Raw genomic sequence first — 13,869 nt, forward strand, 5'->3', positions numbered from 1 at the left:
GAGAAAAAAATGGATCAATATCAAAAATTTTTGAATTCCATCAATTGCACAAGGAGTAGTGGGATTTCATTCAAGGAGATTTATAATTTGTAATCCTGTGCAAGGCATACAGGGAAATTAGAATGACTGACATAATGGGTACCAACTAGCTAACAAGTTGTGGATGAGGCTGCTAGCTGTCCATTGCAATCACTTCTCTATTTCCCTCGCAGTCCTAGGAGCTGCACAATGGCCACCCAGCTACATTCCACTTCCTGCTCTCCTTGCAGTTAGGTGAGGCTGGGTAACACAAAAGGAGGATGCAGTAGTTTTTAGTCTCATGCCTGGACCTCAGAATGGATTTTCTATTTTGGTACTAGCATAAACAAGGAAAAGCAATTTGAAGTCATATCATTTCCTTGAGTCACTGAATCTTTCAAGTACAAGTATTCTTAGAGATCCAGCTTATCTATCAAACACGAACAGCATGTGTGGATGTGGTAAGCATCTAGCTTATGGCTATATTTGATTTTACTTATATTCACCACCAGCTTCTCAGTGCAGAATAGTATAAACTCTTTTTAAGGTCTGATCGTATCTTTAAGTCAGTGAAAAATAAGCGGGGTAAGCTAGATGAAAAGCCACTTACAGAAATATTGAAGATAGGTGGGGATTTTGTGTGTGTGTGTGTGAGGAAGATTTGCCCTGAGCTAACATCTGTGCCAATCTTTCTCTATTTCGTATGTGTGACACTGCCACAGCATGACTTGATGAGCAGTGTGTGGGTCCGTGCCTGGGATCCTCACCCACAAACTCCTGGCTGCTGAAGCACAGTGTGCAAACTTAGCCACTATGCCACCGGGCTGGCCCCTTGAAGATAGGTGGAGGTTTTAATTCACATTGAGAGACCAAGGCCAGGACATGCTGGCCTGGCAGAAGTTGGAGGTTTGGCAAGGTGGTGGAATGCTTGGGGGTGGGCTGGAAACAGAGGGCTTATAGTCAAAACAGAAGTGGAGTACCAGGGGACAGGTGAGCAGATAAGAGGATAAATTGACAGCAGGGCTTGGAACAAAGGTCTCTGGAAAGAATCTAGCAGACTGGTATTGGGAGGAAGCAGATGTCAAAGAGAAAGCACTGTGGGTAGCTGCAAAGTCTGAGCAGGTGGTCAGCAAGTTGGAGAGTCATAGAAACCGAAGAGCTAAGACAAAGAAGACAAGACTGATGCACAGCCCAAATGCACAGGACAGGTTCTGGGAGCGAGGCCACACTGGTCCCAGCCAGGGGTGTTCTCAGTTTCCGTGAGGGCAGTGCCAGCCCTGCAAAGGGCGTCACCTGCTGTTTCACCTTTGCTGCCTTTGTCACCTCTTGTGGAAGGAGTCACCTCCTGTAGAAGAAGTGAAACTCAAAGAGTTGCTGGTGGTAAGGAAGGGGATCATCCCAGCCTTCCTGTAATGGGGAAAAGGGTGCACTGAGTGTTACTACCCAAAAAGTGTAGCTGAGAAGCTACAGTAGTAATAGCATATGGCTTTCAGGCAGGACCTGAAAGGATGCTTCAGTCTCAGCCCATGTCAAGGTCCTGGTGCTCCTTCTAAGTAGTAGTTGCACCGAGGTTAAACGAAGAGGAGCAATACAAGTGGGTCTTGGCAGCCCTTGGGGGACCCACCTATACCAACCAATTTGCTCAAGTTCCTTGAATTTTTACATGAATCAAGCTCCAAGAAGAGATGGTTACAATGTGCAATAGATTGTTCTTGTTTCCAAATTGTAGTTGTGTTCCTGGAATCTTCCTGTGAACAGGAGAACTCATCCTTTCAAATGGGAAATAAGCTCTTTCGGATCATTGTTAACAAAAAGTAGGCCAAAGATGTTTCTTGGATGGCAATGTCATTTCGAATTTCATGGTTACCCACTGCAGCTTCTAGTGGAGGCTTGATTTACATCCGGATTCTCACGATTTTAAAGATGAAGGCAGCTTTAGTTTAGGATTCTAATTTCTAATTAACAAACACATTACTTTATGATAACTCTAGTTTAATGACTAACAACCATGATTAGCAGAAGGTCAACTGTATTAGAAAGGGCAGGGCAAGGCTCAGAGTCATGTGTCCCACTTCCCTTAGAGATAACAGTATCCGATGTTATGAATTTTCATGAGAATTAGTACTGGGATTTGTGTCTTTGCTGAAGGGCTTTGATGGTGGAACTAAAATAAGCAAGCAAATAAATAGCTCTTCAAGCTTCATGTGGGAAAGCCCTTCATTTATGACTTATGCCTTGTTAATTACAGGAAAACTGGAGCAAGCAAGATGAGAAAACAAAAGTAAAATAACCAGTTAGCTTTTATACAGTGCTGTGACGCTTTTGTATCTTGAACACCACCTGAGACAGAGTGGAAGCCAAACAGTACCTGAGTCTAGATTAGGAATAAGACACAGAAGCTTGCCTTCCTTCTTTCATAGTCTTATTGCTCCCCTGACACCAAACTTCCCTCCTATTTGCAATCCTGGGATATGCCACATACATTTTAAGGGACTTAAAAGAAATCTTGCCAATCAGGTGGCTTTGTACTAAACTCTCAGAAGACCTAGTTAAAAGTCTTGCCTCTGGGATCAAGACTTTGGCTATGCCTTGAATATTTAACAGAACTTCTGTTTTATGAACTTGAGAGATCTTTCTGTTCTTCTCTTTATGCCAAGCGGCATCTCCAGAAAATTGGGGAGAAGGGCAGTTCCTAGGCAAGGCTTCCTGTTTTCTTCCAGAGACAATTTTTCTTGCCAATTTTTCTGATGATCTTTGCCTGGAAAGGAAGGGAGTTCCAACGGGAGCTTGATTTATGTGTTTAAGATGAAATCTGGATTGTAATTTCCCAAGAATAAGCACATTACTTTATAACAAGCAAATATCTGTGCAGCTCTGCCTTTGGTTTAGGGACCAATGAGCAAGAATAATGGAGGTCAACGTGGCAGACCCTGCCGATTGCCTCACTTGAGACCTATTCCTTCTAGCATGTTCTCCCAGACACTAGTCTGGAAAGCTGGAAGCTACATCTGACAGATTTCTTTGCATTTAGGGGTACCTCTGACCTCCACCCTCCAAATAGACACACTCATATGAGATTTGAAAGGAGGGAAAGAGCAAGAGTGGGGGCTATATAGATGGAGATCTAACCAAGTAGGTCAAAGGCAGGGTGGTTCTGGGGTTGGCAGCGGCAGAAGCAGTTTCTTATTTCAGCATTTCCTAATTGCAGTAGAGGCCCAAACTATAATCAAATCCTTTAACAATCCAGTTTTCAGGAATAGTTCTGGAAGCTGTTCCTTGAAACTTCAGTTTAGAACCTGTTCTTTCAATTCACCCAATGATGGGTGAGCTCTATTATAACTTGTAATAGTTCTTTTTTCTTTGTATTAACTATAACGGATTTTGTTGTCTGCGGCACAAAATGTTATAGAGTCAATCTTTTTAGAAAGTCTCAATCGAAAATCCTTGTAGGCTTCTTAAATGATCATACAGTAGTCCCCCCTTATCCACGGTTTCCCTTTCCATGGATTCAGTTACTCCCAGTAAACTGTACTCCAAAAATACTAAATGAAAAATTCAAGAAATAAACAAGTCATAGTTTTAAATTGTGCTCTGTTCTGAGTAGTGTGATAACATCTTGTGTTGTCCTGCTCCAACCCCCCCAGGAGATGACTCATCCCTTTGATCCCCAACCATCGACACTGTCTGCTCCTGACATCCAACCATTGACATCGTCATGGCCTGATGATCCTCCCTCTAATGTGTCATCAGAAGGTTAATAGTAGCCTAATGCTTATATCATTCACCTCACTCCATCTCGTCAAGTAGGCATTTTATCATCTCACATCATCACAAGAAGAAGGGTGAGTACAATATAATAAGATACTTTGAGAGAGACTACATTCACATAACTTTGATTACAGTCTATCGTTACACTGTATATATTGTTGTTAATCTCTTGCTGTGCCTAATTTATAAATTAAACTTCACCATAGGTATGTATGTATAGGAAAAAACATCCTATATATAGAGTTCAGCACTTTCCACAGTTTCAGGCATCCATTTGCGGTCTTAAATGTATCCCCCACCAACAAGGCAAGGACTGACTACTGTACTTAGGCTTTCTCCTTCTATCTCTCTTCCATTCTTACTGCTGGCCCCAGGGGTGTGGCCTGTAGTACACCTTTTTTCTTTCTAGCGGTCATCATCTTTCTTTTATTTTCTGGGATCTAATTCTTGTAACATTATCTGTAAGAAAAGAATGTGAATGTTTATACCTCCTTGACCCAGTAAACCCATATCCCTTTTAAGTTCTTGTCACTAGCCGTGATAGAAGGCAAGGTGGGTCTGCTCACAAAACCCAGTGTATGGTAGATGTTTAGGTTTCCTTCATGAAGTTTCACAGGAGCTGTTCCCTGCTCACTGGGCACTATAACAAGAATGAGAGTTGCACATCGCTAGTCCCTTCTTTCACATCCTTCTTAGGTAAGCCTCACACAGTCATTTTGCCCTATTTAATCCCCAGGGTGGTCCTCGTTAAGATTGTTCCTTCTGCTAACAAGTGAAGTGCCCTAGTAATTGCATGTAGGCTTTCCGATTCCAGGGGCTCAAATATGTATGAAGAGAAACAGGAATGTACCTGTAATCCTGGTGTCATTGTTGCCACTCCTGCCCCCTTAATCCCACCTTATAACCGTCATCACCTTAAGCCGTCCTGAGACTCACTTACCAGCTTAATCACTCCCTCAGTCCCAGGTTTGATCTGGCCCTCACAAGCTGCTTGAATTAGGGCCCTGGCTTTTGAACTGGTTCCTCACAGTTGCATGTAACTATTTTTCTCTACCTTCTCTTTGCCAAGACATCAGAGTTTTCAAGGCCTGTTCATTCTCTTAAGAAGCAAGGCTGCAAACAGGTGCTTAGAAAAGAAGAAGGTGTGCAGAACAGTCTTTAGACAGGTAGGAAATTAGAAAACAGATCAAGCCTCTTTGATTGCATTTTGAGGAATTTATACTCCTAGAATCCATACACCATGCAGATCCAAGAGAAGTCAAAACAGTGGGAAAAAGGGAGCAGATACAACAATGTCAAAGAAGAAGCTACAGGCTGAAATATAAAAGAGGAAGTTTTACATCTCTTTGAGCAGGCAGAATCAGTACGTCCATCTGGTTTCTGTGGCTACACCACATAGACTCTTAATTATCATAAACTTACTTTTCTTCTGAGGGTCTGTTTAGACCCTGCCAGAGAGCCAATGGCAGAGTCATGGCAACGTGGCAGAGCTGGAATTAAATAAAGCTTGTGGTTATTTATATCCAGACAAGCAAGGGATTCTCCTTGGCGGAAATTTCAGGGGCATTCCCTTTCACCTCTTGATAAAAAATGCCTCTTCTATGTTGGGCTGTTGAAATTAAAGCAGTCCTCTTTGAAGGATGGTACAGTAAAAAAAAAGGCCTCAATTGGGAGTGATTTTTTCTGGTTATGAATCCTGATCTATTATTTAATACTGTGTTGACTTTGGTCAAATCATGTACTCTCTTAGAATCTTAATTCATCACTCTTAAGTTGGAAATATTTATATTTTTATATCTTGTACCCTTCTGTTGTTAACGGGAGAATCAAATGAGATGGTATGTTTGTGGACACTTTGTAAACAACAAAATGCTTTAACATTAGAGGTCAAACCAGGCAATCTCTGTTAAAAATCAATGTTTTCTGGTTGGAGTAACAAACTCATTTTCAGCCATAACCTCTGAATCAGTTAGCTTTACATTAAATGTTGAAGTTCAGTAGTATCAGTCCTCCAATTTTGTCCTTTTCCTTCAATATTGTGTTGGTTATTCTGGGTCTTTTGCCTCTCCTTGTAAACTTTAGACTCAATTTGTTGATATCCACAAAATACCTTGCTGGGGTTTTGATCGGGATTGCATTGAATCTACAGATACAGTTGGGAAAAACTGACATCTTGACAGTATTGATTCTTCCTATCCACAAACATGGAATATCTCTCCATTTATTTAGTTTTTAAATTTTGTTCATCAGAGTTTTGTAGTTTTGCTCATGTAGATCTTGCAGATATTTTGTTAGATTTGTACTTAAGTATTTCATTTTTGGGAGTGCTAATGTAAATGGTATTGTGTTTTTAATTTCAAATTTTACTTGTTCATTGCTGGTTTATAGGAGAGCAAACAGCTTTTGCAGATTAACCTTCTATCCTGCAACCTTACTATAATTTCTTAATTCCAGGAGTTTTTTGGATTTTCTACATAGACATATTGTCTGTGAACACACACAGTTTTATTTCTTCCTTTCCAATCTGCATATCTTCTATTTCTTTTTCCTGTCTCATTGCATTAGCAGGGACTTCTAGTATGATGTTGAAAATGAGTGGGGGAAGGGCCTTGCCTTGTTTCTGATCACTCTGAATCGGTTAGGAATCTTTCACTTGTGAGGGACAAAAATAGTCTCCAGTAGTCATAAGCAAGCAGAAGAATTTCTTGCAAAGCTCCTGGAGGCTTCAGAATTGATAGGAGATTGAAGGATGAAGCTTGGAAAAATGCACAGAAGCCAAGAGGATCAAGAATCAGAGAGTACCACAACCACATTTTAGCAGAAGCAACCTGACCAGAATTTTGCTACCACCAGTACTATAGGACAGGGACTCTGCTACTGAAGGGATAAGTGTCTCTCTCCCCAGACACACATCCAATTAGTGAGGATGTTTCTATCATTGCTGCCGCTGTAAATGAATCCAGGCAGTTCTTGCACTTTTGTGGTACAAGGCCAAGATTCGAAGCCCTGAACAGGAGCATTTTACTGGCTGACTCTGTGTCACATACCCAATAGGCTGGCTACCACTGTTCCGTGGGATATGGGATCTGGTGCCTTTAGCTTCCACTAGGAAGTTAGGAAGGATGCAGGGAACTGCTATCATTAAGGCTCCATGTACTAGGGGATCACAGTTTTTTAGTCAAAATTATTTATTTAGAACTTAGCTCATTCCTGCATCAAAGGGAAAAAGGAACAATAGGCTATGGTGTGAATTCAGGGCAGTGAAATATCAGCTAAGAGCTAATCAGGGAAGAAAAGATGGTGAACAACCAAGGGTCACAATGAAGAGTATGCTGAAATGAAAAAGGAGCTCAGGAAGGAGTGGTAAGAGGAAGCTAAAAATTACTTTATCTATTTCACAAACACTGTCTGGAAAATTTCTGAAAAAATTACCTAAAAATTCCTTTACCTTGTCCAATTCTTAGAATATAGCATCAGTGAGCTGGAAGGGACTTCAGGGCTACAAATTCATCACTCTATATATGAAGAAAAGGAGGCTGAGTGATTTGAAATGAATATACAAGTTAAGGGCAGAGTCAGGACAAGAACTCAATTTTCCAGACTCAAGTCCAGTATTGTTTTCACAGAACCACACAGCATCTCTTTCTTCAAACTGCCATTTGTTTTTTCTGGCAGAAAAAGGAAGGAATATGAAACATCTTAATTAGGAAATACACTCAGCACTATTTACTGATGTAGTCCAGCTTGACCGCTTATTCTGCGCTTACCCATAACTTCTCCGTGTCCAGGCATTGGATTATTTTCCAAGGGTTGTGGCCTGATATCCGGACCAAGAAATTGCAGGGAAACTTTCATGGTTATTTTAGAAAGAATAACTTCATTTAATTAGATCAATATTTATAGAGTACCCACTATATACAAAGTCAGTTGGGTATAAAAATGAGCAAAATGTGTTTCCTAAACTCAAAGATCTCACAAGCCAGCATCCTGGCCTGTTTTTTATGGAAAAGAAGCCATATAAGTAAAAATATAAACAAATATTTATTTAATAATTTAAACAATACTTTAATAACAATTTAATTAAATTATTAAATATGTTTAATAGCTTAAATCTGTTAATTTAAATATATGCATCTCTCTCTTTATGTATATATGTATATATAACAGACATCTATTATTTATCACAATGAATAATTTAATGCTTGGAAAACTAGGAGTCTGTTCAAAGTCCAGTTTGTCTCCATTTCTCTCCTTCCTCTAATCTTAACTATTTCTGTATATTCAGAAAAAAAATTTACATTTTTTCCCTTTCTAATACCACTTGATATTCTTGCATAGAGCCAAGTCTTTTAGAGACTTTATCCAACTCTAAGAGTTTGAAATTGATGGACACAAAGCATGCACATATAGATAGTTCAGGCTGAGTGAGTGGAGAAGTGGAGAACAGTCTCAGGGTTCCTAATATTGCCTTGAAGGACAAAAATAGAGTGAGAGAACAGCTGTCAAAAAGGAATATGTATTCATTTAAATGATAAAACGTTTTCATTGTGGGAAAAAATAAAGTTCGTAGAGTTGACTTCTGTGGTTTTTTATTTTCTTTTATTCTTTTTTTCCTTTTGGCAATGTGGTGATGGGGGTTGGGGAGATTGTTGGACTATATGCAGCCAAGGAAATAAAATCTGATAATTCTAGCCAGTTGTACTCTCCAAGAAATGTGAAATCACTCCAAGTTAAAGAGCACATAATACTCCCTAAAGTCTATTGAAATCCTTCCAAAATATGCCCAGATTAAGTCTTCCAAGTTCCATTGCTCTATTGGTGCTGTCAAATGGAGCAATTGCCAATCATCAAACCTGCAAGAAAACTGAAGTGTTTTTCTTTTCCAATATAACAGTAAGTGTCCCAAATAGGTTTATTCATTTGGAAATATGTGACATGAACATATCATTTTTTCCCTTCATACACCATTACCAGCCCTTTGGCCTTGTTATTTTGCAACTTCCTTGCTTTCTTGTCAACTCCTTTGATTGCATCCAAAGGAAACTTGGAGAAGCACTTAAAATAGAAATAACTGGGAAACTCTAGGCCATTTTGCTTTTCTTAATGCCAGCACTTAACCTTTGTTGATGTAACGTTTTTTCTTTTTTGCAAATAGTGCAAATTGGAAATTTCCCCAGGATCACAATCCAGCCCTCCCCAGAGCCAATTTCAGCCTCAAAGTTGCAGTTCTCAAGTATAATGATATTTCTTCAGTCTCAGCTCATTTCCTACTTTTCTGTTGAAACACTGGCCCCCTGGCATTATTTAACAATCGAGTCATTTGCACAATGAGATGTTTGGTTCCAGATTTTGGATTTCTGAAGGCAGCAGAAATATCTGTCCGTGGTTGATATTTTGGGCATTGATCAAGTGCCCATTCTATACAACCGATTCGACCCTTTACTTCTCCTGGGGACGTGTAAATTTCTTCCAAATTCATTCATTTTGTTTCACCTGCTGGGAATCATGTTTACATACAACAATACTGTAAGAACCTATTGAGAAATCCTCTGTGCTGTCGTTAATGTGTTTTCATTTGTGTGCAGGGGAGATTTTTATTGTGTAGCCCTCCACTGACACCCTATTCATGCTTTCTATTATCCCTCTAGCTTTGTCTTCAGCTAAACACATTCTCTTTTTTTCCTCTTCCAAGTGATTATTTGCATGAAGATTTGCATTTAAATGGTTGTAGAAAGTACATTAACAACACCTACGCCAACCATGTAAAAGCTGCACAGTATTTGTTGCTGCCAGACATGAATGGGGAAAAATTCAATGAATGTTTTGTAAGGAGAGTCCTCAGGTAACTGCATTTTAGACACAAAGACACTTCATTAGATTATATTTAATACTGATTACGCATGCAGAAGTATATGCATACAAATCCCCTATTCCGAAAGGGATGTTGTGAAATCCTACAGCATAGATGTGTTCACCACAGGAACCAAACCTATATTTCAGCATTTGAGTTGAATTCAAAGTCCCCTAAGTGGGTTGGCAGGACATTCCAATGTTGGTGATTTTGACCTTTATGTCCTTGCTAATGGAATAGGAAAGAAAGTGAAAGAGAATTAAAATACACTGCATTTTCTTTCTATGTCTTAGGGCTTTTTTCTTGAACAGCTCAAACAATAAGCATTTTGTGAAAAAGGCTGGGTACCAAAGAGAGTAAAGGAAAAAGGGAGGAGAGAAAGGAAACGGAGACCAGGGTAGGAAGGAAAAGGCACATTTTTAGTGAGATTTTAGGTGTCTATCTAGTTTTTAATTAAAAGAAAAAAACTGAATGAAGAGGGAAGGGAGAAAAATTGAAAGAGAAGGAGAAGGCATGCTAACAGGATGTATAAATCAGACAGCATGCAGAGGAGGAAGAAAGGGAGAAAAATAAGAGGGGAGAGAAGAGGTGAGAAGAGAGAACTGAGGAAAGATCGTAAAAGAACCTTTGTGCTTTATACATAAAGCAGAGACCCCGGGTTATCATTCAGTATTATGAGAGAGAAAATTAAATTGGTCTTGGCAAAAGGATTCTATTAAGGGATAATATCTTCCCTTTTATTGTTAATTATTTTATGTTCACAATAGTCAGTGTAAATGTATATTATTTTTACAGTAACACATGGCTTAGCATAAATAATTTACCCAGGATATATGGCTAATTTCTAATTAACTTCTAGCTCTGTTAGTTTGCTTTAGATTAAAGCCCTTTCTCTTTCTAACAAGTCCTTGAAGGGGAGCAGACAACCTAATTACAGACATTCATTGTGGAATATTTATATTTAGCAATTTAAAAAGGTAATATCAATCGAGAAATGTAGTGGAAAATAAAGTGGAAGAGGAAAAGGTTGCAGTGGAGGGAGGAAAATTTATCATTTGTCTTTGTATTTTTACGTCTGCATAAGAAAAAATAGGCCAGAGAAATTTATCAACAGGCTAAATGCAATACGGCACTAGTACCTCTGTGTCCCCAAATACAATTATTGTTTATTGCTTAAAAACAATTTTCCATAGGCTGTATGCACTAAAGAGAAATCCATAAACATCAGAATCAAGTCTCTAACAAGTCTTCATTGTTTATATGGATGGAAAAAAAAAATCCATATTTCCCTTCCTGTTAATCCAGAATGGACTTGAATAAAGCGAATTCACTGCATCCAATGAGATTTGTAATGCAACAGTAGAAGAATCTGATTTCATACATTATGGTTAGGGTCCTCCACATCCTGGTCATAACAAGGGTAATAAATAAAGTCTACTCTCAAACTAGGCATGTAGTCTCAGTAATTGACTTGCTGTCTGCATGAGACACAATGATTTCCGAATGCACGGCTAACTCGTGGCGGAGTGCTGGCAGAAATTCACCATGGGAATGTACAGACATAAACACTCCTTTGTGCATATAGCCCCATTCTAGATGCTATGACTTCTTTAAAAAGCAACCAAATGGGATTGGGTTCTTGCTTTATACCTGTATCATTGTAATCGACACAACAGAGGAAAGCCCTCTTCCCCTGGCGTCTTATTTCTTGAACTAATCTGAGTCACCTTTGGACTCGCGGTGCCACAGCCCTGAATTCATTGAGGTTTAGATAAGTGTAGTGTATTAGTCTTAATGTGCATTTACAATACATGGTGTAATTGCTCCTTTGGAGCTGTTAATGCATTTTTATAGCCAAAAAACAATTTCCCATATACTGTATGTATTAAGGAGGAATGTCTGCCGGAAGATTTACGTTGAGAAGGCACGAAAACAAAGCAAAACATCCTAGCGTGTGCATTCATCTTGTTAAAGACCATACACTTGGGTGCATTTGTTCTTCAAAGAGTGTGAGGAACATGAAACATTTAGAGTCCTTTGTCATTCCTGACCCTGCCTTCAGAGCCTCCATGGTCCTTTTCTATTTCCTTCTGCATCTTCAGTATGTAGGACTATCTAGGGAACAACCAAGAAAATATAGAGCAAAAAGGTTTATGTGGTGATGATAAGAGAGAAAATGATATACTTTAAATTTTAGAATCATCTCAGAAGAGACTGGACAGATGCACATGAACAAAGACAGGAAGGAAATTCTGAAAAACATTGTTTTACTGATGCATGTAGGGTCACAAACAAAGTGCTTTCACCCCTTTTCCTAATGATTCTTCAAGGATGTTAGATAATTTTATCAAAATAGGGGGTGGGTAGGTTTCCCAGTTTTCTGTTTTGTCCTGTTTCAGATTCTCTCTGCCAGAGGGGGCTGACTATTTACGCTTGCATTATTGGGCTCCGAAGCCGGCTGGCTCTCATTTGGGTTTGGCCAATGAGACGTGCTGGCAGGAGATCAGAGGGCAGAAGGAGAGAGGGGTTGGGTGAGTTCTTCCTTCTCTCTCACTGCCGTGGTGCTGCATCTCTGGCATGCTTCCCTCCGTGGTCACAGCTCCTGTGAGCGGCTCCTCCAGCTCCCTCTGAGCCTTGTTAACACAGCGGGTGGCAAAGCCTTCCCAATTGCTGCTAGTCTCTGAGTGTCTCTTCCCTTGTTAATCCTCCTCACTCTCTGTAAGTAATCACTTTACTAAAATATATTTGTTGAAACCATATTGGTGGGTCTTGGGACCTAGGACCCTGGGACACTGACTGATATGGTGGGTGCATAGGCAGGAAAAAAAGACTCCTGAATACCTAAGCCAGTTTACTCACACGGTACCTGAAATGCTCTGGTAGCCCTTCTGACTAGGTTTTTGGCAGACTCATCCCTATGGTTCTGCCAAAATGATGGCTCCTTCTAGGTCTTGGCTGATTGTACTGTTAAGTTGGCGGATGCTTTGGTTTCGTTTGACCTAAAGCATTTGTGCATTAGTCATGATTTTATAGCCACAAATGACAGAAACCCAGACTAAAATCACTGAAGAAGGAGGGGGAGGGGAACTTATTGGTGCATGCAATCGAAGAGTCCAGTGATGTCGTGCCTTTAGACACGGCTAGATCCATAGGTTCAAATGATGTCGCAGATTCTACCTCTTTCCATCCAGATCTCCACTGGACTTTCCTCTGTGTTGGCTTCTTTCTATGGCTGGATTATTCCACATGTGTCAGAGATGCCCCTGGGAGCTCCCAGCTTATACTGCCCTAAAAAGAGAGAACTTCTTTCTGTCAGAATCCATACCGATTCTGAAAAAGAAATCTAATTCTCCCAGCTTAATTCTGAGGCTAGTTTCTCTGTGGCTAGGGGCTAGAGTGCTCTCTTTGATTTGCCTGGGTCTTATGCCTATCCCTGAGCCTGAGAAGGCAGGGAAAGGTCTGCTAAGTCCAGAGGGGTAGGTTCTCCAAGGGTAAGATGCCACTGGACAGAAAGAGGTACCATGAAGTAATAGATGCACACTTTATGTGTTCTAAACCATTCTGAGAAATATTCTGTGTGCAGAGATGTTACACAAGGGCCATGTGTGTATGAGACTGAAGAAACACACGAGCAGTCTATACTAAACACATTTGTGACCTTCCTAACTACCTTTTAACACCTGCTTGTGGTCCATAAATAAATACCAATGGAGACAACTGTGTATTTCTAGTCTCTGCTTTATGGCAAAAAGAAGATAAGAGATTTTTGGAAAGAGCACTGAATGTATTATTTTATGTCCAGTGGATGCTCAATCAATTTTAATTATCCCACTTATGAATGGGAGGGAAAGATAAGGGATGTGAAATCATTGCTGAAAAAGAAAACATCTGGCTTGGCAATGTGACTCAGAGTCTGAATCCAGTTCAGGCTCTAACTGTGAGCCCTTGGGCACGCTCATGAAAATCCATGGCTCTTGGTTTGTTTCTCTGGGAAATGGGGAGGAGTCTAGAAGATAAAGGGAGGAGGGGCCCTGTTTTTTTCCTTTTCTATGAGATTTCTTTTACAAATAGTTTAATTAAGCTTTTTATTAAAAGGAGGTTACGAGCAATCATTGGGCTTATTTCTTGGTTTTACTTCATTATTCGGAAAACAGATAACATACATCTGCCCAATATTTGCCATCGAAACTATTTCTTTCAGGGAAAACTTTTAGGAAGAAATGAATGTTCTG

General features: G+C 39.8%; 1 long non-coding RNA gene across 1 annotated transcript in view; it reads left to right on the forward strand.

Annotated features, from left to right (window-relative positions):
* Nucleotides 1-400: 400 nt before the first annotated feature.
* Nucleotides 401-13,869, forward strand: part of LOC139046294 (uncharacterized) — an 83,735-nt gene continuing 70,266 nt past the window's right edge. The window contains exons 1-2 of the long non-coding RNA XR_011506135.1: nt 401-479; nt 3,663-3,860. This is a non-coding gene — a long non-coding RNA (uncharacterized lncRNA). The remainder of the gene's footprint in view (nt 480-3,662; nt 3,861-13,869) is intronic.

This window comes from Equus asinus, chromosome 9, assembly GCF_041296235.1.
Source record: "Equus asinus isolate D_3611 breed Donkey chromosome 9, EquAss-T2T_v2, whole genome shotgun sequence".
In the NCBI taxonomy this organism is placed as follows: domain Eukaryota; kingdom Metazoa; phylum Chordata; class Mammalia; order Perissodactyla; family Equidae; genus Equus; species Equus asinus.